Here is a 27120-nt window from a genome sequence, read left to right on the forward strand (position 1 = left end):
AGCAGAGCTGGCAGCTCAGAGCCTCGCGAAGGGGCCTCTGGAGAGGAGTCCGGGGGCTGCACTGCCTCCGCACCCCTCTCCCCAGCCTGTCCCCTGCCTGCGTTCTCTCCCCGGGCGTTTCTCATGCCTCACCACTTCCATCCCCGCTCAGAACCCTGCTCCACAAGGGGAGGCCTTTCTGCTGCCATCACGGCTCTGTCCCCGCCCTGACCAGGGCCGGAGGCGCTCAGCGAGGAACTGGTGGATGGAGACTTCCCCGCTCTCGAACCACAGCCCCATGTCCCAGCGCCTCACTGGCCCGATCCACAGGTCGGCCGGCCCAGGACGATGCTAGGCCCCTTTGGGAAGACGGGGAAACTGAGGCTCGGACAGAGCCCGAAGGGAAGAGCGAGTCCAAGGTCACGCCTGGGTAGTTGGTGGAGGCGGGATTCGAACCCGCGCGTCCAGGCCGTGGGGCCTGCGCTCTAAGCCCTTCCTCCCACACCCACGCCCATCTCTGGCCCGCGCCCCTACTGGCCGACTGGGGAAACTGAGGCACCCGCTTCCTCTGAGTCCCCGACACCTTCCCAGACCCGAGCCGGCCCCGCCCCTCGCAGCCCGACCCGAGGCGGAGCCGCGCCGCGCCCACCGGGAGCCGGAGCCGGGGCGGGAGAGAAAAATGAGTTTTCCTGCCGCCCCGGTGGCGGTGTCAATTGATCGTGCGGGCGGGGGCCTCGCTCGCAGCTGCCGGCGCACAATTATCGGGAAAAAACTGGGGCGGCTGCTGCGGCGAAATTAGTTATCGATCCCTCGGCGGGGCCGCGGGGCCGCGCTCGGCGCTGACGGCAGCAGACCCGGGCCGGGCCCGCGGGGCGGGGGCGGAGGAGGGGGTGGAGGAGGAGGAGGTGGAAGAGGGGGGGTCCTCACACTCCCCCCCCACCCCCACCCCTCCCACCCCCGCTCCGCTCCTTCCTTTCCCATTCATCCTGCCGCCATCGACCCCCGGCTGACCCCGCGCACCGTGCGCCTCCCACCCCCCTCCGCTCCCAGCTCCGGCCCCTGCGCTGGTCGCCTTCCCGGGGGCCTGGCACCCGCGCCCCGAGCGCGGGGGATGCCCGGGGAACCCACGAGTTGGTGGGGGAGGGACAAATGCGGGGCAGGGGGCGGCTCCCGGGGGTGGGTGGGCAGCGGGTGCAGTGGGACCAGGTTTGGAGCCGCTGCCTGGGACAGTGAGGGGCCTGCCTCAGTTTCCTCCCCTGTGAACCCCGCTGTTCCTGTGTCTTGCTTGTGGAAGGGAGAACATGAGAGGGTTCATCAGAAGTCGCCTCTCTAGTCGCTGCCCGGCGCTTACTGGGGGTTTATTTCGTGTTTAGCCCACCGATTCCTCCCCGCAGTCCTAGGAGATGCCACAGCCCATTTCAGAGATGAGTGAGCTAAGTTCAGAGAGGAGATGCCTGTGGCCGCGCAGAGGGGTCTTCTCAGTGGGGTGCTGGCATGGCCAGAGCCTGGGGTGCTGTGTTGGTCAGGAAGGGGGGCAGGTCGGGGAGCCCCAGCCGGCCTGGCCCTGCAGCCTCCAGGAAGGAGGGAGAGGGAGGAGGGGGAGGGCCTCTCCTTTCCCAGCACTGACGGGGTGGAGCGGGGGCCAGACCTGAGAGCAGGGATCTGAGACCATCCAGCCTGTGACCTGGGGCAAGTCCCTCCCCTTGTCCTCCAAGGCCCCTGAGGCTCCCCCACCTTCTCTCTGCTCCCCACCTGCCTGCCAGCTGCAGCCTCCTTCATCTCTCCAGCACCTCCCCACAGGGCACCTACTGGGTGCCAGGAGCTGTGCTGGCAGCAGGGCACACAGCCGAGAACAAGACAGCCCCTGTGACTGCCCTCTTGGGGCAGGATGGGTGTTGAGATCATTACACAGCAGTAGGATACCCGGACAGGCTATGGCTGGGCCTGGGGGGGGGGGGGGGGGGGGGGGAGGGGGGTCTGCTGGAGAAGAGGAAGGGGAGCAGATGACCTTTGAGCTGAAACTGAAGGAGGAGTGGGAGGGGTCAGAGGCAGGGGAGACCAGCCCATGCGGGGGGGGGGGGGGGGGGGGCGGGGCGCCGCAGCACCGGCCAAGGCTGGAGTCCGAACGGAAGTTGGAAGGTAGAGAAACTGGGAATGGCCATTGTGCTGGGGGCAGGAGAGGCCCTGAGGTCAGCAAGGTCAGGCCAGCGAGGGCGTGGAGCTGTGAAAGTCAGTCCCTGTGGGGGCTGCAGCAAGGGTTTATGCAGGGAATGGCAGGGTGTTCTTGGGCCTGGCAGCCTGGCCTGGCTCTGTTCTCCGCCTCCCTGAACCTCAGTTTCCTCATCTGTAAAATGGGGGTAACGATTTCCACTGCTGTAGGAGCTGTGGACTTTGGAGTAAGTCAGTCCTGAGTTTGAGTCTTCCCTTAAAGTTGGGGGACCTTAGGTGGTGTCAACAAAGATTTGATCAAAATGGCGACCACCTCACCAGCGTGGCTCAGTGGTTGGTTGAGCATCGACCTATGAACCAGGACGTTACGGTTCAATTCCCAGTCAGGGCACATGCCCAGATTGCAAGCTCTATCCCCACTGGGGGGCGTGCAGGAGGCGGCCGATCAATGATTCTCATCATTGATGTTTCTATCTCTCTCTCCCTCTCCCTTCCTCTCTGAAATCAATAAAAAAAAAAATTTTTTTTTTTAAAAAGGGCGGGCGAACATGAATCTTGGGGTTTCTGTGCTCCCCCTCCATGGCTTTCATGGCTCCCTAAGTGGGACTCCAGAGGTGGTGCCCGAGAGCTAGAACAGCCTTCAGTTAGGCTACTTAGGCTCGCAGGTCCTAGTGAGGACATGTGTATCTGCACACACATCTTTGTATGTGTGCACTGTGTACATGGCACGGGTGCATGTATTGCTGAGTCTGCACATGTATGAGTATGAGTAGCTCTGTACACGCATGAATAACTGTACACGTTCATATGCACGTGCATCGTTGGTGCATTTTTGTGCGTATTGTAGGTGCCCCTCGCGTGGGCCTCTGTCGATCTGTTTGTGCTTGGTTCTCAGGGCACACCTGCGTGGGGGTGGCGTCTCCGTGAATGCTTAGCAGCACACGGAACAGGCATCTCTGGGTGCACGGAGCTGCGTGGATGTGTATGAAATGCCGTGTGCGCGTGCACACCTGATATGTATTTGCATTCTGGGTGCACAGTGTGTGCAGGCTGCCAGACATGGGTGTGAGTGCGCCTGTTGAACGGACACACCTCTGTGTGTGCCCGCCGTGTCTGATTCCTTGCACACATGCACGCTGGCGCATTCCCGGGGCATGCCCGTTCCTGAGGCTGCTGTGCCTGTGCCTGTGTTTGTCTCCACACACACTCTGAGCACGCATGCGGGTGCCCGTGTGTGCAAGCCCACACTTAGGGAGCACAGCACGCCGCCTGGGGAGGAGGGTGCTCCCATGTCCCAGCAGGGGACAGAGACAGGCGGAGGCTCGGCTGCTGCTTCTCTGTAGAGGGAGGCAGAAGCCGGCCAGGACCACCCAGCTGCCCCCTGCTCCCAGCTGGGATCCGGGGACATGGCCCTCCCCCCGCCCCCTAGGCCTCCAGGCTGGCTGGGGGCTGGGGTGGGAGAGCAGGTGGCCTTGCTGAGCAGCAGAGCCTCCCCGGGCCCCTTGCCAAGGGAGGCTCTCCATGCCCCTGAGCTTACGGGGCGTGCCGCCGCCTGCCGCGGCCACCGCAGGCCCCACACCTGCGCCCGCCCGCCCGCCTCTCTGCTGAGTGTGGGCGCCGTGGCAGGCTGTGGGCTTGGCTGCTCTCCACTCTCTCTCCTTCCTGCAGCCCCGGCTTCAAGACCCAGGCTGGGGCCGGGCCAGGGCTCGCCTAGGGCTGCCTGGGAAGGCAGGGTGCAGAAGCACCTCTTCTCCAGCCGCCCCCTGGGGGGTAGCAGGGAGCCCAGAGAGCTGGAAAGCCACCCTCTTTGTCTCTTTGTCCCTCTGTCTGTCTGTCTTTCCCTGTGATTCCTCACCAGCCTGTGATGCCCTTCCATCCACCACGACTTGCCTCTCCCTGACCCCCACCAGCTCCCTCAACCCCTCTGTGCTGGGGGTTCACTTGTGGTTCTGGCACCCCCGTTCCTGGGGTCACCTACTCACCCCTGGCACAACTTTTCTGTCCAGGACTTCGGGGCCACCAAGGGTCCGCCTCTCCTATTTAGAGAGCCCCTCTGGGCACCCCAGGACCCCTGGCCAACATGCTGACTGACCTCTTTCCTCCGTCCTGTCATCCTCAGGGACCTGGTCTTGGCCCCTGCACGTGGTCCACCCTGACCTGGTCATCGCTGCTCTGAGACTCAGCCATCCCACCAGCACATCCCTCCAGCCCTCACTCGCCTGGGAAGGTCCTGACCTCGCCACCCTCTCCAGTCCCTTTGTCCCCATGGTCCCCCCTCCCCAGGGCTCCTCATGTCTAGCACTTTCTGCACGACATCCTGAGACAGCCTTACGCTCGGGTCCAGCCTTTCTCACCAGACTTCCCGGCTGAGTGACAGCATTGCCGCGTTAGACCAGTTTCCCATCACAGCCTCTCCACTCAGATGCCGCACTCCTTCTGTCCCCCCCCCCCCCCCCCCCCGCCCCCGTGTGCCCCTCCTCAGGCTCCCTGGCTCTCTGGCTTTGCCTGGGTCTGCCCCTGGCCCTCAGCTCTCCCCTGTGCCCACCTCATCCATGGCCTCCAGTCCGTTGCCCTTTGAATGCCAGACCTCTCACTTCTTTTTTTAAAAATATATTTTTACTGATTTCAGAGAGGAGGGGAGAGAGAGAGAGAGAGAAACATCAATGATGAGAATCATGGATTGGCTGCCTCCTGCACACCCCACTGGGGATTGAGCCTGCAACCCAGGCATGTGCCCTTGACCGGAATTGAACCCGGGACCCTTCAGTCCGCAGGCTGACACTCTATCGACTGAGCGGAACCAGCCAGGGACAGAGACCTCTCACTTTTGCTGCCCTTGGACATCTCCACGGTTCTCCACAGTCCACACCTGCCCCCCCGCCCCCCCCCCCCCAGGCCTCCCCTCAGAGAATGGTCTCCAGCCAGGTCTCCTGGGACCTCACCCTTGCTGCTTCTCCCTCCCCTCCACAGCCAGCTGTCACCAGCACCTGTGCTCGGGTCCACTGAGCTTCTCGGACACGGGTCTCATGAAGTTTGAAAATTGTCAGCCCTTGGTTTTTTCACTAGTTTTTCTGTTCCCTCCCTCCTTTCCTGTGGGGCTCAGTTACTCACATAGGATGCTGCTTGGAACTATCTGACAGCTCCCTGGTGCTCTTTCCTTTAAAAATTGTTTTTAAATTTTTATTGATTGATTGATTTTAGAGGGGGGGGGGGGGAGAAAAACATCCATTTGTTGTTCCACTTATTTACGCATTCATTGGCTGGTTCTTGTATGTGGCCTGACTGAGAATAGAACCCGAAATCCTGGTGTATCGGGATGACACTCTAACCAACTGTTTTTGTTTCATTTTGGATAGTTATTGCTGGACCTTCAAGTTCACAGATCCTTTCTTCAGCCTTGTCTAATCTGCTATGAATCCCATTCGGTGTATTTTTTTTTTTTTTTAATCTTAGACACTATAATTTCCAACTCTTAAAAGTTCATTTTGGATCTTTTTTTATATCCTCTTATCTCTTACATCCTGAAAATATGGAATACAGCTATAAAAACTGTCTTAGAATCCTCTGCTGATTCTAACATCTGTGTCAGTTCCAGGTCAGTTTCCACAGAAAGGAATCATTCTTTTCTTTATGTGTTGAGCGTGCCTGCTTCTTCGCATGATCAGTAATTTTCGGTGGATGGCAGACATTGTAATTTTTTTCGATATTTTTGTGTTCTTATAAACCTGCTGGAGCTTTATTCTGGGAAGCAGTTAAGTTGCCTGGGAACCAATGGGTCCCTTTGGGTCTTGTTCTGTGACGTGTTGGGTGGGTTTTTAGCACTGCTCAGTCTAGCGTTCATTACCCCCACCTCTGAGGCAGGAGCCTCCTGAGTCCTCCCCCCGCCTGGGAATGAGTTTTCCAGTCTGGCTGGTAGGAACAGGCACTGTTTTCAGCCCTAATTCTTCCAGATGGTTCTCTCTTGCAAACCACTGTTTCGTGGATTTTTTTCCCCCTGAAATATCTGGTTGTTCCAAGTGGGATGGTAAATCTGGCCTGTTATTCCGTCTTAGCCAGAAGCTGAAGTCAGTCAGCAAGTTTTTAAAAAATATATATGTTTGTATTGATTTCAGAGAGGAAGGGAGAGGGAGAGAGAGATAGAAACATCGGTGGTGAGAGAGAATCATTGATTGGCTGCCTCCTGCACGCCCCCCCAGTGGGGATTGAGCCCTCCAGGCCTCAGCCCAGGTGACACCTGCCCAGGGTGCCCACCAGGTAAGGGAACCCGCCCCGTAGCGTAGATTGTCCTGGTTTGTAGCTGCCTGGGATGGCTGTGTCCCCTAGATGAGCCTCCCTGAGGGCAAAACCCTGGCCCCTTGTGCTGAGCGCTGCCTATCACACCCACTGAATGAGTGAACGAATGAATGAATGAACGAATGATAAGAGAATGATGGAGAGGAGGGAGGGCTGGCACGAAGGGGCCAGGCTGGGACTGTGGCTCACGAGACTGGTAGCCTCCCGCCAGCCCTCCCCAACTTGCCGTGTGATCTTGAGGCCGTCACAGCACAGGGTGAAGTGTTCTCCGGGACCTCGTCCGGCTCTGACAGTCACGACACTCACCCATTTCCACGCACCATGGACTGAGTCACAGGGATCCTGACCGCCCTTGTCTGACTGATGGGGAAACCCAGGCCCAGTGTGGGGAGAGCTGGGCCCCAGCTCGCTCAGCGTATCAGTGGCAAAGCCCAGGTCCGGGCCCATGTGACAGCTCTCGGTCCTGCGGTTCTGGTTCTGGGCTTTGGCAGGGATGTGGGGAAAAGGCCTCGTGGGCGGGCTGCGGCCCCCTGGGTTGGGCCAGGACTTCTCTGCGTCAGAATCCCCAGGATGCAGGACCCCCCATCGGGAGGAGGAGGAGGTCACACAGCTGACGAGGGAGGGGGCTTGCAGGGGAGGTTCAAGGTCAGCCCGAGGTCAGTCCCTGTCCAGCTTCATTATTCATTAGCCAGGGGAGCCCAGGCACTAAGTTAATGACCAGCACAAGGCTGGGAGGGGCAAATTCTTCCCCCAAGGGTGGGCATGAGCTGCAAGGGCAGGGAAGCCAGTAAATGAACAGATGATGGAAAAGCTCATTCATTCACTCATTCATTCATTCACTCACTCGTTCATTCACTCACTCGTTCATTCATTCACTCGAGAATTCACTTCTCTCTCTGCCTGTCCGTGAGCAGAACCCTTGCATGCCCGCTGGTGGTCAGTGCTTGGCAGGGGCAGCCCAGGGTCTGGGGAGCACAGAGGAGACCCCAGGCCAGCCGGGTGACATTGACGAAGTGGCTGGAGAGGGTGAGGCCCCAGAATAGACCTGCGGGTCTCAGGTGGCTGGACCACACCCCACGTTTGCTGTGGGGTAGCGGGGGTGGTGGTGGGGTTGTCAGGCTCGGTAACATTCCTGCCTTCCAGGATGGCGCCATCAAACCAGTTTCTCTCCTTGCTTTTCTACCCCAAGGACTCCGAGTTGGAGATTTCTCCAGTGGTCCTGCCGCCCCATCCCGGGCACCTGGCCCTCAGGCAATACTGATGGGTGGACCGATGGGTGAGGAAGGGGGCCTCTCCCTTCTCGGGGTCCAGAGGGTGCACAGCTGAGGTGGAGGTCCTGTCGGGGGGGAGGGAGGCTCTGTGGACAGAGATGCTCCAGGGGCGCATGGTCTTGAACCTGGCACCAGGGGATGGCGGGGCCCAGGGGGCCTTGTGTGCCAGGCCCGGGGTCCAGTTGGAAGTCGGAAGGTGAGGGGATGCAGCCACAGGAGAACAGGAGGACAGAGGGAGGGTGAGGAGGGGTGGAAGGCGGTAGGTTCTCAGGGAAGGGGGGCGGGGAGGGGAGAAGAAAGGGAGAGCACCGTTGGGCGGTGGGAATGGGGGGGACACTGGGGTTCATTTGTTGGGACCAGCTTGGAAGCTCTCTGGGGTGCTTGCATGTGTTCCCATGTGCACGCTCATGCACGGGTCACTGGGAGTGTCACTGCACGCGTGCTGCTGGTCCTGCACTGTCATACCTCTTGCTGGCTCCCTCCTGAAGGCCCGGCCTCTGCCTCTCCTGGGGAGGTGCCCTGCCAGGGACCCGCCTCCTGGCTCCCCAGCACCCGTAGGTGTGTGCGCACTGGGATAGTGAGTATGTGCTCACTGAGATAGTGAGCGCCCAGCCGTGCACAGAGCCTCATCCCATCCTCCTGGGGGGGTGGGGGGGGGAGCTGTCGGAAGGCTCTGGGCTAAGGTGGCTCTTGTCATTGACACTAAACACAGCCCCCCTGGGGGTGGGGCAAGGGAGGAGTGAGCAGGCGCAGGTTCCCCCAAGGCCATGGCACCTCAGGATTCAGTCTTGGCCTCCTGGGCTGCCTCAACCACAACGGTGGGGCCCAATCTGCAGCAAAAAATGTTGTTATTGATTTTCTAGAGAGAAAGGAAGAGAGCGGGGTGGGGAGAGAGAGAGAGAGAGAGAGAGAGAGAGAGAGAGAGAGAGAGAGGGATATCAGTGGTCGGCTGCCTCCTGCATGGCCCCCATGGGGGATGGAGTCTGCAACCCTGGCATCAACCAGCTGAGCCAGCTGGCCAGGGCCCGAGCTGCATTCCGACAGGTGGGCCCAACATCAGGGTCAGCATCAGGTTGGGGAGAAGGTGGCCTTGAGGGTGGAAACTGAACCCCAGCCCAGGCTGGCAGAGGCGGAAGCTCAGTGGCCCTGGCCGGCCGGCCCTGTCCGTCCCTCCCAACAAAGGCCCAGCCCAGGGGAGGGGGCGTGTTTGCTCAGCCCCGGGGCTGGGGGTGGGGGCAGGAAGCAGAATTTCAAAGCCGGTTCACCCTTTGTTACTCCTTCCTGGCTCCACCCCTACGCCCAGGCTGCATTCCAGAACCAGAGGGGTCCTGCCCGGAGCCGTCCTCTGAACCTCGGGCTCCGGTTACAGCCTGGTGGCCCGCGGAGGGGCGGAGGGGCGGAGGGGCGGGGGCGGGCCATCCCAACCCGACCATCCGTCCCACCCTGGGACCCCCTCCAGGCCCTGGGGAGGAGTAGGAGGGGGAGAAGGACAGAGCCTGTTCCGCAGAGGATGGGGGGGGGGGGGGGTCTGTGTTGTTTCTTCCCAGTGCGGGAGGGGTCTCTGGCTTTGTGCCTGGGCCTGACCTCGGACTGAGCTGCAGGGTGGCTCCTGTTTGTGAAGGGCGCTGGGCGCTGGGCGAGGTGGATTCTTTCTTTGCGAACAGGCCGAGCTGTACTTACCCTATTTCCGGTACTGCCTTGAGGTGTATTTTACATGATATCAAATGCCCTAGTCTTCCGTGTACGACTCTGGGATCTCTTACGTGTGTGACTGCCACCCTGAGCTAGAGACCGGGCATTGCTGTCACTCCAGCAAGCTTCCTCCGGCCCCACCCCAGAGGGGCCGAGCCTGGCTCCCCCACAGGCGGTTCTGTCCTCACGCAGATGCAGGCTTGGTGCCCGGGGTCTCCCTCCGCCTCCATCCCATCCGTGCCATTGCGTGTCGCTCGCTGTCCCGTTTCATGGCTCAGCGTGTTTCTTCCATGTCCCTGCTCCTGTCAGGGACATTCAGGCCTGTCTGCTCTCAGACGCTGTGGATGGAGCTGCTCTGAACGCCCGGGCACCTGTCTTTGTGGAGAGGGCGGGATTTGATGTGACACCTTTGTTTCTTCCGGAATTCTCCCCTCGAGCTACAGACACAGGGCCTTTGCACGTGCTGCCCCCTGCCCAGGCGCTGTGCTCCGTGCCCTGCAAGACGGGCGCCTTCTCATCGCTGCGGCTGCAGCTGAAATGTCACTTTCCCAGAGGAACCCGCCCTCCCCGACCACCACCGGGTCTAACTGTACCAGCCCTGCCTGGTGTCCTCTTTGGTTTATGTCGGTGGCACTTTTTTACCACGTGCAGCCGTCTTATCCTGTCCTTGTGTCTTGGGTGCCAGGCCCCTACTGGGAGGTTCCTGAGCACTGCAGGCAGCCACTTCGGCCTGTGACCCGTCAAACGTTGTGGGTGTCTGTGGGCACTGGGGGCGGGGACCCTGCTGGGCTCGCAAGTGCAGCCTCCCCAGGGGCGGGGGCGGGGGGGGGGGGCAGCCCAGGGTGGGAGGTGGGGTCACACTCACACCTTTCTTATCTGTGGCTAAAGGTTTGCCAATGGGGTTGTGCTTCAAGCAGAGTAAGGGGGCGGGGGGCAGAGTCCAGCCTCCCCCTCACTCCCGCCTCCACCAGAGCTGCTCAGCCGTCAGAATATTCTAGAAATAGAGCTGCAGGGATGTCTCCCTGCTGAGGAGGGGGGTTCGGAAGCTGCTGTGGGCAGTAGGGAGCTGGAGGGTGTGAGGAGGGGAGTGAGGGAGGTCGCCAGCGGCCATGCAGCCGCCGCTGTGGAATGAAGGCTCCTCGGGCAGTTTGCCATGCACCTCCGGGTCTGGGAACGCAGGGTGGGCCCGGAACCCGCAGGGGGAAGCCCGCGAATCCTCGGGCTGGCGGGGCCCTGAGAGCAGAGGCAGGCTCACAGCCAGTGGCTGAGACTCTGCTGTGAACTGGGCGGTATGTGTCCCCACAAGAGACTTTAGTGCCAAGAGTAGGCACTTGGGCACCGTGCCTTCCAACAGGATCGGGGCCCCTGGCTCAGTGGGCAGAGGACCAGGGAGGGAAGGGTGTGCCCTGGTCAGGCCCCCAGCGGCAGAGGCAGGGGCAGGCGAGAAGCAGGTGTTGAGTCCAAGGCAGAGCTGGCTCCCCTCGCACTGTCCTTCCTCAGATCCGGCCCTTCCGGCCCCGAAGAGCCAGGTGGAGTGGGCTTCTCTGTGCAGGGCTCCTCTCTACCCACTGGCAGGCTGCCTGCCCAGGGTGGTGCCCAGGAGAGGCAGGGAGGCGTGGGGGCTCTGCCTGCATTGCTGGTGGCATTCAGGACGGCTGGCCTGTTCCTGCAGGAGGGGGAAGGGGAGGGATGGGGCAGCCCTGCCCCCTACCCCACCGCCAGAAGCTCTGGGGGTACAGGGTCAGCGACATCGTTGGCACATTCAGTGTTTACTGAGCCCTTAGTGGGTGCCAGGACTCAGGTGGGGATACCAGGTGGTCAAGACAGGCCTGGGCCTGCCCGGGGGGCTCCCAGCCCGGGGAGGGTACAGTCCAGCGCCGTGGGGACGGACACTGGAGAGTGGGAGCCCTAGAGACAGGTGGAGAGCTGAACAAGGAATGAGAGCCCGACTGGCGTGGCTCAGTGGCTGAGTGTCGACCTGTGAACCAGGAGGTCAGGAGGTCAGGGTTCGATTCCTGGTCAGGGCATATGCCCGGGTTGTGGACTCGATCTCCAATGTGGAACTTGCAGGAAGCAGCCGACCCATGATTCGCTCTCATCACTGACGTTTCTCTCTCTCTCCCTCTGCCTTCCTCTCTGAAATTAAAAAAAAATAAAAAAAATATATATATATTTAACTGAGAGGAAGAGGGGAGGGGGCAGGCCTTCCAGGGTCAGGACAGCAGGTGCGAGGCCTTCTGGGAGGGCCTCCAGGGAGCAGTGGGCCAGGCGGGCAGAGACCTGGCCAGCTCCACAGGGCGGGGTCCTCAGGGCCCCAAAGAGGCTGCCATGAGCCGAAGTTAATTCCCGTCAGTGTTTTCCTGTGTCCATCAGACCCGAGTCACATTTCTGTCCCAGGGCGGAGCTTCTCACACTCACTGTGCAGCGGTCGGCTGGGCGGGGGCGGGGAGGAGAGCTGGCTGCAGAGGCAGGGCTCTGGCCCTGTACCCAGGGCTTCTAGCCTGGACAGTTGGTGGATGGAGCCCTGCAACCTGCATTTTAATAACAATCCTGCCTTTGTTTCCTCGGGCTGCCGAGACAGTGGCGACAAACTGGGTGGCTTAAAACAACAAGAGATTTATTGTCTCACACTTCTGGAGACTTAAGTCCAAAATGAGTCTTACAGGGCTGAAATGAAGGTGTGGGCAGGGTTGGCGCCCTCTGCAGGCTGCTGGAGAGAATGCATTTCTTGCAACTTCCAGCTTCCGGGGGCGCTGCATCCGTTGGCTTGTGGCCCCATCACTCTAATCTCTGCCTCTGTCTTCACAGCCCCTTTCCTCCTCTGTATCAGAGTCCCTCTGCCTCCCTCCTACGGGACACTCGTGATTACATTAGGGCTCACCCAGGGAATCCAGGATCCTCTCCCCATCTCAGGATCCTTACTTTCCTCAAGCTGCAGCATCCCTTTTGCCAACTAAGGTAACATTCACAGGTTTTAGGGATTCCAACCTGGATATCCTTAGGGGCAATTATTCAGCCCCCCCCCTCCTATCCCCCCCTAGTGATTCCAATGTAGAGGGTCCAGACACTCCTCTGAGAAACCCTGGTCTGAAGATTTGTTTAATGGATGCTTCTCTCTCAGGATTCTCTGAGCTCAGAGAAATGGGACACCACTCCGCAGTCACTTCACAAGCTTTCATGGAGCGCCCACTCCGTGCCTCGCCCCGTCCTGGGTGCTGTGGACACCGGGGGGAGGTGGACCCAGCTGGATAGAGGGAGTATTTAGTCTGGGGACGGGTCCAACGGTTTGGTGAGTTTTTTTCAAAGAAATCAGTGATTCAGAAAAGTTAACAATCTGAGCCGGATAGAGGGAGCGTTGGGCTCCTAAAGAACCACCCCTCCACCTGGCCCACAGGCGGATCTCTCACCGCCTTGCCCATGTCATCCTGAGCCCTTGCCTCAGGCAATGCTCAGGTCATTCATTCCCTTCTTCGTTGTCTCTTCTCCACCAGACTGCGAGCTCCAGGAAGGCAAGGAGCCTCCCCGTGGTCCAGCCCCAGCACGTGGCCCAGGGCCTGCGATCGCTCGGTGAGTGCTAGCAAGTGTGCTTGCTGCAAACCACACACAGAATCACCGCGCGAACCTGTCTGCATAGAGCGCTGACCTGGGGTCAGTCACTCTCTGAACCTTGTTGCCTTGGAGAGAGCACAGAATGGGGCGATCCTGGGGACCCTCCCCAGGCAGCTTGGGTGCTGTTTACCGTGGTTGTAGGAGCAGAAGGGAAGGGCAGCCCTGGCTTGGCACTGGCGGGGAGCAGGAGGCTGGGGTGCAGGCTGATGACGTCACAGGGGGCCTGGGCGGTCCTCAGAGACGCCCCAGCCCAGGTTGGACTCATCTGTCTGTCATTAGCTCATACCTCTCGCAGGTATTGACCTGGTTGTTTGTCTGATGTGATGATCCCCAGCTAGAGGTCAGGCCTGCCTCCTCCCCTGGACTTAGCGTGCACCTGGCGCATAGTAGGTCTCCATGCATCTTCGTTGAATAGATCAGTTAATGAGACGCATGGGAAGCGTCTCTAGGGCTGTGATTTCTACTGAATCCCTGACTTTGAAAAACTGATGAGACCTTTGGATCTGTCCGCGGACAAATGCGCCCAAAGTGTGCCTTATAGTTTCCGGGGTCCCATGGACCCCCCCCTCCCAGGTCATCCATGAAGCTCCGCTGAAGGTCTTTCTAGGGCCTGGGGGAGGGGGTGTCCAGAGCTGCCTGGGAGGCTGTGGGGAAGATGTTGCAAGAGGCACACCGTGCAGCCCCCCAACAGCCTGGCGTAAAATGGGGTGACTGAGTCTCTTTTCTCTTACTCTCTGGTCTCCAGGGGAAGGAAAGGAAGCGAGCATAAGGCCATCTGGCAGGAGGGCGGGGAGCGGGGAAACACAGGGCCGGGAGGAGAGGGGAAGGAGAAGAGGCGAGAATCGGAGAGCAGGCGTGATGGAGAGGCCCTGCTCCGGAGGGAAGCGGGCGGCTGGGGAACAAAGAGCGAGCGCGCGGCGGCGAGGGCGCAGAGGCGCCGGAGGGAACGGGCCTGCGGCCGCCTGGGCACCGGGTTCCCTGTCAGCGGCTGATGAACGGGCCGCCTTCCAGCGCCGAGCGCCTCCGCGTTCCTGGCAACCGGCGCGCGGCTTCCCGGCGGGGGCGGGGCCCCGGAAAGGTTACATTTGCACAAAGTGCCTGCGTGGTGGCTCGGGGGCTGCGGGAGGGGGCGAGCCGGGCGAGGAGAGAGAAAAGGCGGCGGCGGCCCGTGCAGCCTGGGTAATGGAAACATTCCTCCGGGGGCCGCGCGGAGAAATGCATCTCAGGTTACCGCCAGCCGCACCCCGCTTCTCCGAGGGGGCGCCCCTGGTCAGCGCGCCCCAGCCCTGCACCCAGCCCTGCACCCAGCCCGTGCACCGCAGCTGGAGCAACTAGAGACTGTGCGCCCTGTACCCAGCCCTGCACCCCAGCTGGAGCAACTAGACTGTGTGCCCAGCCCCTGCGCCCAGCCCTGCACCCAGCCCCTGCACCCAGCCCCTGCACCCAGCCCGTGCACCGCAGCTGGAGCAACTAGACTGCGTGCCCAGCCCTTGCACTCAGCCCTGCACCCAGCCCTGCACTCAGCCCTGCGCCCAGCCCTGCACCCAGCCCTGCACCCAGCCCTGCGCCCAGCCCTGCACCCAGCCCTGCACCCAGCCCTGCGCCCAGCCCTGCACCCAGCCCTGCACTCAGCCCTGCGCCCAGCCCTGCACCCAGCCCTGCACTCAGCCCTGCGCCCAGCCCTGCACCCTGCCCCGCACCCAGCCCTGCACCCAGCCCTGCACTCAGCCCTGCGCCCAGCCCTGCGCCCCAGCTGCGGCGTCCTAGCTTGTGCGCTCTAACCCTTGCAACCAGCCTCGCACCCAACCCGTGTGAGCGTCTCTTCCGTGCACCCGAGTAGGTTCTCTGGGGGCTCCCTCGCCTCCGCAGCTCCCCGCTCTGCCTCAGAAGCAGGTGAAAGGGCCCCGCTTTCCCAATCCCTGGGGTCCCGGCTCGTCCTCCTCTCTCCAAGGAGGCTGGTGTGTGGCTGAGCCGAGCCCTGCAGGGAGGGTGACCGGATAGGTCAAGTTCGCGCTGACTTGAGCAGGGGCTGAGTCCGCTCCAGCCTTTCCCAGCAAGGCTCGCCGGGTCCGCCCGGCCCCCAAGGACTGGCTGTGGCCTCTGGCCCCCAATTACGTGGTGTGAGCGGTGTTCTTCCGCCGCTTTGCGCGGTGTCACTCCCCTGCTCCCAGGCCATCTGCGGCGCCCTATTACCGCCTCAGCTTCATTTTACACCCTGGGGCCTGTCCAGCAGGGGGGCGGGGTGTGATGTCAAAACTCCAGCACCTGGGGTCCCCCCTGTCTGCTTGGGGCTGGGGATTGAAGGGCTTCTGACTGTCTATCTTGTAAGTCTCTCTCTCTCTCTCTCTCTCTCTCTCTCTCTCTCTCTCTTTCCCCCACCGCCATTGGACTGAACATGGCAGTGAGCACTGTGTTCGTTCCTTGCCTACTAGATGTCAGCCAGATTCTGGGCCTTGCCCTGGGCCCTGGACGAAGCCTGGGCGGAACCAGAAGCAGCCCTGCCCTCAGGGGGCTGGGGCCCAGGCGAGGGGAGTGGAGGCTGCCCAGTGAAGAGGTGAAGAGCTGACCCTTGGAGTCCAGTAGATTTGGGTTTAAATTCTGCTCTTCTCCTTCCTGGCTGTGTGTGTCCTTAGGCAGGTTACCCTCTGACCCTCAGTTTGCCCAGCTGTCAGATGGGGATAGAATGGCAGTCAGAGTCCCCTCCTGGGGCTTGGCCGGTGGACTTAAGGGGACAGCACCGGTAGCTCTTGGCACCGTGCAGGGTGGCTCTCTCTCAGGGGGACATGTTGTGACTATGAGGTCTGGAAAGAAGCCACAGTCACTGGAGCCCGGGCATGACAAGAGCCTCATCGTGTTCTTTTCTATTGACGTTCGTACCTGTGGGCACAGTGTCTGCTCGGACAGCAGCGCTAAGGCTCTGCGCGGGCCCTCAGGTCTTGTCCAGTCTCTGCCCTGTTGATCTTTTTCATGCCGAGAGCTTACTAAGATAGACCAGGTGTGGCCAAAGGTTTTTAAAATACTGATTTATTTTCTTTAATGGTTATTGATTTATTCAGCTTTTTTCTTCTTCTTGAGTAAACTTTAATCATCTATATTTTTCTAGAAATTCCCTATTGTATGTTTTCATATATAGCAGCATAAAGTTGCTCATCCTATCTAATAATAGACAAACATGGTAATTGAACGTACCTTCGCTACGCCTCCCATTGGCTAATCAGCACGATATGCAAATTAACCACCAACAAAGATGGTGGCTAATTTGCATACTGCAGGCAGGGCGGGACAGCGCCATCCCGCCTGCCCTGCCACCATCCAGGCCTGCTATTTGCGACCCGGGGCTGCAGGCGTCCCGTGTGTGACCCGACCCGAGGGATCGGGCCTGCCACCTGCCACCCGGGAGCGGGCCTAAGCCAGCAGGTGGTTATCTCCCGAGGGGTCCCAGACTGTGAGAGGGCACAAGTGGGGCTGGGGGACACCCCCCTGCCAGTGCACAAATTTTTGTGCACGGGGCCTCTAGTAGTATTATGATTCTCAACACCGCTACTGTAGCTCTAGTTTCTTCCTCGTCAGATATTTGGCCTTCATCTTTCTTTCCTTGATTAATTCGAGGCGCTTGTCTGTGTGACCGTCTTTCCCAAGAGCCAGCTTTGGCTGTGTTGGTCATCTTTGTGATTGTGGCTTTCCCTTTCGTTTATGCTCTTGTTTTCATTGTTTACGTCTTTTCACTTATTTAGTTAGTGGGAAGCTTTACTCATGCATGTTTAAGTAGTTCTTGAGTAAATGCACTTAAACTATATATTTCTTTTTTTTTTTTTAAATATATTTTATTGATTTCTTACAGAGAGGAAAGGAGAGGGATAGAGAGTTAGAAACATCGATGAGAGAGAAACATCAATCAGCTGCCTCCTGCACACCCCCTACTGGGGATGTGCCCGCAACCCAGGTACATGCCCTTGACCGGAATCGAACCTGGGACCCTTCAGTCCGCAGGCCGATGCTCTATCCACTGAGCCAAACCGGTTTGGCTATATTTCTTTATAAATGTCTTTGTAGTTCCATTCTACAAATTTTATTTTGTATTCTTTTCTCTCCTGGGTTCTGAACTGAGAGATAAAGCAAAGAGCGGGAGGGTTGGGGAGGGGGGGAAATCATACATATATATAATCCTCACCTGAGGATATTTTCCCCATTGATTTTTATCTTTTAATTTTTAAAAAAATATTTTTATTGATGTCAGAGAGGAAGGGAGAGGGAGAGAGAGATAGAAACATCAAAGATGAGAGAGAATCATTGATTGGCTACTTCCTGCACGCCCTCTTTTGGGGCTCGAGCCCGCAACCCGGGCATGTGCCCTTGACTGGACTCAAACCCGGGACCCTTCAGTCCGCAGGCTAATGCTCTATCCCTGAGCCAGATGGGCTAGTTGGAAGACGAGAGTAGATGTGACAGCTAAATGGGTTTCCCCATACTGAACATGCAGCCTTAACCTATAGTCACTGCGATGCTGGGGGTGGTGGGTGGGGGACAGAGAATGACCATAGCCTGTAGGTAGGTCTCTCCAAAGGAGAGAAAGAGCCTGGCTGGTGTGGCTCAGTGGATTGAGCGTCGACCTATGCACCAAGAGGTTGCTGGTTCGATTCCGGTCAGGGCACGTGCACAGACTGTGGGCTCATTCCCCAGTGGGGGGTGTGCAGGAGGCAGCTGATCAAGGATTCTCTCTCATCAATGTTTCTATCTCTTCCTCTCCTTTCCTCTCCATCTGAAAAATCAATAAAAACATATATTTTTAAAAAAGAAAAGAAAAGAAGAGAAAGGAAGTTGGTAAGCACAGCAAGCCCATTTTATTCTCCCCACATTGACCCATCAGCCAAGTCACTCTCCCTCGCTGGGGCAGGGAGGGGGGGTGGGGGGTGGGGCGGCCGGGCTCTGGGTGGGGGTGTCACACTGATGGGCTCCCTCCTACGAGAAGGAAACACGGGGAAGAGGAAAGAAATGTTCCTATCACAATTGCCTGTAGCATTCGTGAGCTCATTAGAGGCGTGCTTTTTATTCTCAAAGATACAGCCGTGGTGGCTCCTTTTCACCTGCCGCTGTCACCGCGGTGGACTTCTGATGTTGCTGCGTTGTGGGTGGAGAGCGTGGTCTGCTTTACATCCATCCCGGAATGTGTTTGGGCTTTTGTGTGACCCGAGGCAAGGTCAGTTTTCATAAATGTTTGTGTGTGCTTGGCAATCGTGCGCCATAATTCGTCTGCCAGGGCCACCATCACAGAATATCGCCGCCTGGGCGGCTTCCACGACAGAAAAATGTCCTCACAGTTCGAGAGGCCGGACGTGCAAGATCAAGGAGTCAGCCCTTCTGGCCGTGTGCTCACCGACCTCTCCTCCCCTCCCCTCTGGGCGGCACCCCTGCAGTCTCTGTGTCCAAACGCCTCTGCGTGTCCGACACCAATCGGATCAGAGCGGGGCCCATGGTCATAGCCTTGTGTAACTGAACCCCCTTTTTAAAGGCCCTATCTCCAAATGCAGTCACATTTTGAGGTCCTGAGGACTAGGGTTTCAACATATGGGCGGGGGTGGGGGGTGGGGCAAGTTAGCCTAAAACATGTGTACTGTTTGTTGGTATAGGTGCATATGTTCATGCAGGATTCTCTATGGACTCACCACATCAGATTTGCTAATTCTGCCTTCAAATCTTTTATAGCGTGTTTAAATTTTCTCTGCTTGATCTATTAGCTTCTGGGGAGTCCTAAAATCCCCCTTTCCTTTTGTGGATTTCTCAGTTTTTTGAAGTAGTTCTTCCAATTTTTGCTTTACTTATTTCAAGGCTATGTAGTTAGATACAAAACGCTCATAACTGTTGGATCTTCTGGGTGGATTGTTACTTTAATCATCCTGTAGCGTCCCTGTTTATCCCTATTAATACTTCTGGGTCTTAGGTGTGTTTTGTCCAATGTTAATATTACTATGTCAGCTTGCTTTTGGTTAGCATTTGCCTAGTATACACTGTATTTTCCCATTATTTTATTTTCAGCCTTTCTTCTGCTCTAGAGTGGTTTCCTAACCAGCATGATATTGTATTTTGTTTTGATCCAATATGACGTACTCTGTATTTTAAGAGACAAATAAAATTAATTTAAATTTGTGATGATTGTTGATATATTTAGACTTACCATTTAATTTTGCTGTTCTATTTTCCCTACCTTTAAAAAGTATTCCTCATGCTCTGTCATCTATTCAATTTATAGTTTTCTTTATTCTCCTTTTTTCTTTGATAATTTGGAAACGATAGCTATACTTCTGTTGTTTAACTGGTTCCCTTAATTTTTAAAAGTATGTTTTTATTGATTTTAGAGAAAGAGGAAGGGAGAAGGATAGAGAGAGAGAAACATTAATGAGAGAGAAACATCGATCGGCTGCCTCCTGCACGCCCCACACTGGGGATCAAGCCCACAACCTGGGCATGTGCCCTGACTGGCGATTGAATCAGTGACCTCTTGGTTCATGGGTCCCCGCTCAACCACTGAGCCACACCGGCGGGGCTAAGCTTTTAATTTGTGCTGCCCACAAGATACATTTTTTCCCTCAGAATGTCCCTTTTCATTAACATCCTGTACTTGTTGGATGTGTGCTATACCTCATGGCTTTGATGAATTAATGACTCCGTGTGCCTGGTGACCCCTGGCCTCTGCACACGGAGGACTCACTGGAGGTGACCTGACCCCGCTGTCAGGGGGTAACTTCTGACGTCACTGCCTGCAGATCTTTGCTCCTTGGCTCCTCAGATCTGCAGAGAAGTATCTTCCCCTCCTGCCCAGGTTCCTACGCGCCTGGCTGCCGGGGGGAGGATCCGTATTCACCGTGAAGACCTTCCCTCCATCCCTGCTTCATGCCTGTCCTGCCCAGTGCAAGCCTGTTCTACTCGCTCCGGCCACAAACCATTTGTCTTCTGTTGGGATCGGTTGAGGCAGTCACCTGGGGAGAGGGGATCTTGGTGACTGACTGCTCGTTAAACTGTAGTTCAATCTGCTTTTATCCCTCGACCGTCAGCAGTCAGGCACTCACCACCTGAGCCTTTGGGGGTTCCTTGTGTCCTAGACGCTCCTCACTGCCCGCTTAGCACTCAGTGCTTGGCACCCCTAAGTTGGCATTCACTCACTGGTCTGCTTTCCAATTTCAATAGGATCCCATTTGCTTTGCCATTATAGTATTTTTTTAAAAATATTTTTTATTGATTTTTTACAGAGAGGAAGGGAGAGGGATAGAGAGTTAGAAACATCCATGAGAGAGAAATATCCATCAGCTGCCTCCTGCACCCCCCCCACTGGGGATGTGCCCGCAACCAAGGTATATGCCCTTGACCAGAATCGAACCTGGGACTCTTCAGTCCACAGGCCGACGCTCTATCCACTGAGCCAAATCGGTCAGGGCATCATTATAGTATTTTTAAAAAATATATATTTTTTACTGATTTCAGAGAGGAAGGGAAAGGGAGAGAAACAAACATCAATGATGAGAGAGAATCATTGATCGGCTGCCTCCTGCATGCCCCACATGGGGATCGAGCCTGCCACCCGGGCATGTGCCCTGACCAGGAATCGAACCGTGACCTCTTGGTTCATAGGCCAACGCTCAGCCACTGAGCCACACCAGCCGGGCTGCCATTGCAGTATTTTAAAAATTTCTTTTCTACCCCTTGAAAGGAGTTTCAGGAGGGAACAGGGATAAATACCCGTGTCTCATTTGCTGTCTCTAGCCAGAAGCCCTGACTGTTCTTTTTTCATTTTATTTGGTTCTTTTCGATAGCTCCCCAAACTTCTTAGTCATTTTGATCACAGCCACTTCGTGGTCTCTATCATTTGAGTTCGGGGGGAAGGGGGCCACTCCAGTCCTACGGTTGGTTTTGCCACAGACTCTCCTCTCGACAACTTCTGTTTTGTGATTTTGTCTTTGTGAGCTCACCTGCGGAGACCTTTGTCCGTGGGAACCTGGGCGGCAGGGGGCCGGTCCTGGCCCTCCAGTGAGTGTCTGCATTTGCTTCTGCCCAGTGCCCGGTGGCATTTCCAGCCGGGTACCCCTTTTTGTGTTAAGTTCTCGCTTTCAGAGTCTCCAGGGCACACCAGGGAGCAGGCAGGATAAATGTAAATCCCAAACCCCGGGAGGCTGCGTCTGTGGTACCGATTCCCAGAGCAGCCCTGTGTCCCCCCCCTATTCCCAGACCTGCAGATGAGCCTCCGAGGGAGCTGTCTGAGCAGGGGTGGGGGTGTTTGTTTTTTATCCGTCTCCACCTTTTCCCTGAGAATATGGCTCTGGAGAGTGTGGTTTGGAGACGGGTCTCATTTGTAATTCCTGGCTTGGTGGAGCCCCAGCCTTATTTCTGGTCCCCACGGGGGCTGTAAAGTCCAATCCCCAGGCCGCAGAGACCCACAGCGCCCTGCCCAGGCCAGCCCAGCACAGCCAGGCACCGGCCTCCTGATTCCTGCTCTGGTTTTCAGCTCCTGCTTTGTTTTTATCCCTGGGGAGCTCCCCTCCTTTCTTGCAAGCTCAGCCATGCATTTAAAAGGATGTTTGTTATATTTTAGCCACCATTTCCAAGCAGCATTTTGTAGCAGCAGGGTTTTCTGCTGGGGAACTGACAATACCGCCGGAAATGGGAGTCCTGAGTTCTTTGTGTGTTTCTAATCCCCCGCAGCAGAGCAGGCTCGGAGAGTATTGGGTACCAGAACGGCATTGCCGTTTTCCACCTAATCTGTGGTCTTGCCAAGGGCCACAGCACAGCCAGCCGGGTTCCTCTGGCCACCCTGCTGTCTGGAGCAGGAGTCCCAGAGAGCACTCAGGACCCATCCTGGCCTGGACCCAACCTCCCGCGGGTCCGCTGGGTACCGTCTGATGTCCAGCCAGCCCTCCTGGGCACCCTGCCCTCCAGCCACACACCTGATCACAGGCTCCCTCTTATCCTTCTTTGAACTTGCAGTTCCCACCCCCTGCCCAGGCGGGTGCCCGCCCCAGCCCTCTGCCGCCGCAGCCTGGAGCTTGTCTGGCTGTTTGCTCATGATTGGGCCTCCTCCACCGGACTTGCCCTCCCTCCCTGGCGCGGCCCAGTGCTTTCCTTCTTCTCTGTAGGCCCAGCATCCTCCTGGTAAGGGCAGTAAGGGCGCAAACACCAGGGCAGGGCGCTCAGTAAATGTGTGTCTAAGGCGTGAACCCACAGCCAGCACTCCCACAGCCCGGCTCTGATTGGGGTTTTACAGAATCAAAGCAGCTGTTCCCTGAACACAACCTTCACCTCCCTCCCCCGTGACAGCCCAGCCCTCTGGAGGAGCAGAGCTGACCTCTGGCATTTTAATCGGGAGGTGGCAGGTCATGTGGGTTAAAATGGACTCTAATTAGCTCTCCCTAGAGCAGCACTGGGGCAGGGCGGGAGGGGTGGGGCAGGGTGGCGGGAGAGGAGTGACTTGGTCCAGGCTCCTCCACAGCCCCCCCCACCCCCCATCTCCCTGGTGGGTGGGGTTCCAAGGGCCCGAGTTTGGGAGCGATGTCTTTCCCAAGGGGAACTAGGTGGGTGTCTCCCCGAAGTTATAGCTGCCAGCAACTTTGTCTGCCTGGGCTGAGGGGTGAAATGAAGGTCGCAGTGGATGGCTCAGGGCAAGTTTACAAAGTACTTTCCCTCCGATCTCTCCGAAGGAGGGAACTTGGCCGAGGTCACGGGGTGGGGGCTGCACTATCCCGCAGTGGCCACTGGCCATGTGTCACCCCTGAGCAAGCACTTGAGCTGAGCCTAGTCTGAATGCAGAGGAGCCAAGCGTGACATACACACCAGATCGCGGAGACTGGGCAGGAAAAAGGTAAATGTCTCCTTGGTAATTTTAAACGGTTATAACGTCAATGATAACACTGTGGCTACATTCGATTAACTGCCGATATTATTAGAGCGAATTCCACCAGGTTTATATTCTTTAACTTTGCCTCCAGGAAGCTACCAGAAGGTGTAAAATGTCCCATGTGGCTCGCATTTGTGGCTCGAGTCCTATTGCCACTGGGCAGCCCTGGTCCAGAGTGTGAGCCACGTGACTTCTCAGCAGACTCGCCTCCATTTACCGCCAGCGGCCACCACCAGGCCACCGCCGGCCAGGCAGCAGCTCTGCAGGCTCCGGTCAGACGCCGGGTTGGGTGTCAGCTGCACCACTTCCGGGCTGTCCGGCCGTCCCTTGGGCAAGTCGCCTCACTCCCAGCCCCAGTTTCTTCATCTGTGAATGACTCGGTTGTGCCCACAGGGGAACAGGGGAGTGCTGAGGATCTGAAGAGAACCCTCCCGTTGCTCGTGCGTTGCCCTGTCACAGTGCTGCTGGGCTGTGGGCAGCGCCGGGCGGGACCTGGGCTGCCGTCTCCTGCACAGAGCAGGAGGCCAAGCCTTCTGTGCTGAATGAATGAAGAAGGAATGAATGAAGGAGGGCTTGGTCCATACCACTTACCGCTGCTGATCAATGAAATACTCGCTTTGGCTGTGAAGACAGCCTTTCTCTGTCTATTGTCTGCGTTTGCAGGTGTATCATGTTTGTGAGACGCGATGCCATGGCGCGGGCTGATTTTGAGAACTGCCCCGACCTCTTATGGGATCCCGAGAAAGCAGAGCCCGGGCTAAGTCTTAGGGTGACCCCGGGCGGCAGGAGAGCAAGGAAGGAGAGGGGGAGGAGCAATGGGTGTCCTTCCATAGGGGTGGGGGGGAGGGCCGGAGGCCATGGAGAACGCTAGGATATACAGAATGCCTCCCAGAAGGCAGGGGGAGAGGGGCTCTCCGGCTCCTGGCCGAAGCTTGTTCCAGGCCCTTTCCTCCCCACATGCCTGAGCTTCGCCAGTGGCTTCAGGAGTCATTGGGGAAAACCCCGAGGCGGAAACACATCTGCTAGGGGTGGCACCCTGGCCAGTGCACGTCAGCCCTGTCAGAGGCGGGACAGGGAGCGGACTGTGGCACCAGGGTCTCTTCCATCCCTGATGTTTACAGACACCAAAGGGAACTCATCATTGCTACTAAGGGACGAAGATCAGTAGCTGAACTTAAGGGCTGTGGCATCGACAGGATGGCTATGGCTTACGGGCAATTCTGGAAAGCTAGCTGCAGCCTCATTCATTTGTTCATTCGCGCACTCATTCACTCATTCATCAACCAGTAGTTATCGGACACCGCCTCTGGGTCAGGCCCTGGCCCGCCCAGGAAGGACGGCGGAGAGAGAGGGAGTGAGGATGTCATTGTATCAACCGAGTGGAACCTTCCTAATTAATAAATGAGGAAAGTCGATTGCAAGCGTCAGCCCTTTACCCTTCATTGGTAACAAGGTATCGACGCTGAATGTCACAACTACAAGCTCCGAGGAAGGCTCAGCCTCTTCGCTGGGTCCAGGTCTTGGAAATGAACGCACCGCCCATCCCGCCTCCCTGCCTGCACTCAGCCTGCAGCCCCTCAGGGCCGAGTTGGTGCCAGGCTGGGTGCCAGGGCTGGGGGTGCAGTGGGAATGGGAGGGAGCCCCTGCCCTCGGGAGGCCATGGTCCGAAGGGAGGGAAGGCCATGGTCTGGAGGCAGCGCCAAGCCCGAGGGAGGAGGGGGGTCTTGGAAAGCTTCCTGAAGGAGGTGCAATTGAACATTCACCCCCCAGGTCTCTGGGCCCCAGATGTGAGCTTCTGGCACAGACCAGACCTGGCTGAACCTCATAGCTGGCTGCTTGGCAGAGGACGTTGGCAAACCCGGGCTTGCTCTGGACCATTTGCATATCATTTGCATCTATCTGCATATGCGGTGGCACAGCCTGGTCTCCTATGCATTTAAATTGCAAGTTACTTGTCTCTCTTTGAAAGCTCTCACTTTTTTCCCATGGGGGGGGGGGGGGGTGGCTGGCTCCATTTCCCCTCCTTGTCCTTACAATGCAAGACAGTTGAGTCTCCCCAGCAAGGTGCAAAGCTATAGATGTTGGGGTGTAATATGTGTTCGCGATGCTGGCTTTCAGAGGACTTTGCTGTTTCTAAGGGATCCATGCCAGCCTTGTACAGAAGGGAATATTGGGCATGTGCACCCTGTGTTGCAGATGGGGAAACTGAGGCAGGGAGAGATTTAAGTGAGGTGCCCAACCTCTCTTGCCACATTGGAGGCAGCACCATGGCTAGGGTTCAGGGCTCCCGATTTCTGACTCCGGGTCTAGGGAGTCCTTCGCCTCTTTGTGTGGATGTGCGGAAGGCAGTCAGAGAGGGGCAGGGACTGGCCCGCGGCTACACGCTGGGCCAGGATGCAGCCTGACTCCACAGCTCTGCCTGGCGACCGTGAGCCTCTCTGTGAAGGTGCTTGTTTTGGCTGCTGTGTCAGCGGCCTCTGCTGCGCGAAAGGGTACCATCCCCATAAACTCCGCGAGTACTGACTTCTCCGCCCCTGGGCTGCCGTGTAATCTTGGTGTGTGAGTGTCACCGACTCAGCCCATCCTGTTCCACCGAGACCTGACTTAGCTCAGACTTGAGCTGGCAGGAGTCCTCATGGGCCCTCTGACTGGGGGCTTCATGCTGCCCAGGAGGCACAAGCTGGGCCATCCTAGAGGATGTAGGGTCCCCCCCGCTGCCCCGCACTCAGCAGATGCCCGCTCACATGTCTGTCATAACTAAACTTGTGGATATGCTTGTATCTTTTTTTAAAAAAAATATTTTATTGATTTCAGAGAGGAAGGGAGAGGGAGATAGAAACATCAATGATGAGAGAGAATCATTGATTGGCTGCCTCCTGCACGCCCCCTACTGGGGATTGAGCCCACAACCCAGGCATGTGCCCTTGGCCAGCATCGAACCTGGGACCCTTCAGTCCGCAGGCCGACACTCTATCCATTGAGCCAAACCAGCCAGGGCTCAGCTTGTATCTTAAGATGTATTAACAGAGTGGGATGGGGACTTACCGAAGACCAACTTTGGGTCTAGCTGGCCATCACCTCATGGGAGGATCTTTACGTGTAGGAACCTGTAGTTCGCTGCTAACAACAACGCCCATTTACTGAGCACCTTTGTGCAGGCCTGGTGCCGGGCTTCCGCTCGGGTTACTGCCATTTCTCATCCTGCAAGACAGAGACTTATTCCTGTCATACAAGAGAGGCCGCTGAGGCTCGGTGAGATAGAGGACTTTGTTCAAGGTCATACAGCAAAGTACCAGGGTCAAGGCTCAACATCAGAGGTGGATGGCTCCAGACCCCAGCAAAAGGGACTTCCACTTTCCACTACACCGTATTACTTCCAACGTCAAGCCTAAAACTAGACCTAACGTGAGCACTAACTTATAAGTCTTAGGAGTGATTTACAAAGTGCAGACTCGCTGGTAGTGGATGGGTGGCTTATGTCAGGTTAACTTTCTGCTGGCAACAATTATAAAACCTGAACAAAATATGTAAGACAGAATTGTTTGGAATGACTGGAGAGGGACTAAAATCAGGCAGAAACTGGAGAGGACGTGACCCTTGAAACAAAGAAGCCATACTGATGAGAGACTCGCTGAGCTGGCGTCCCCCCTGACGGCATGTGCTCTCCGGTTGGTGTAGTGCATGGGGGTTAGAACTCCAGCAGAAAGTAGCAGCCTGAGAGGCTGACGAGTAGGAAATTGGAGCTCGGGGCCTCCAGACAGATGGAAATTGAGAGAGAAGAATCCCAGACAAGAGAGCTACAGAGGGAGAAACCTCCCCTCAAATCCCTGGCTGACTGGTGTGGGGCTTGACTCCAAGAAGCCCTGGGAAAACACAGCTGGGAGGCCAGAAATGCTGAGCAGAGACTTCTGCAGCTGCCTGACGCTGGGGAGACGGATTTTCTTGTGTAAGTCTCACCCAGTTCGAGTGGTTTGGTAAACGTATCAGGTTCTTCATTGAGATTCTAGGAGACCATGACTTAGGAGTGAGGATGGAAAGAAACCTTCCAGAACAAAGTCTAACACCAAGCCTCCGCAAGATTAAGGCGAGTGGCCAACAATTAAACAGAAGAATAACATGCAAAATTCTTCAGGGGAAGATGACGCAGTTCAGAATCTCTCCATTGTATCATCAAGATGTCAAGCATAAAATTAAAAATTACTAGATACGGGAAGAAACAGAAGAATG

Source organism: Myotis yumanensis, unplaced genomic scaffold (genome assembly GCF_028538775.1).
Source record: "Myotis yumanensis isolate MYYU_CA2020_CCGP unplaced genomic scaffold, mMyoYum1.0.hap1 SCAF_12, whole genome shotgun sequence".
Taxonomy (NCBI): domain Eukaryota; kingdom Metazoa; phylum Chordata; class Mammalia; order Chiroptera; family Vespertilionidae; genus Myotis; species Myotis yumanensis.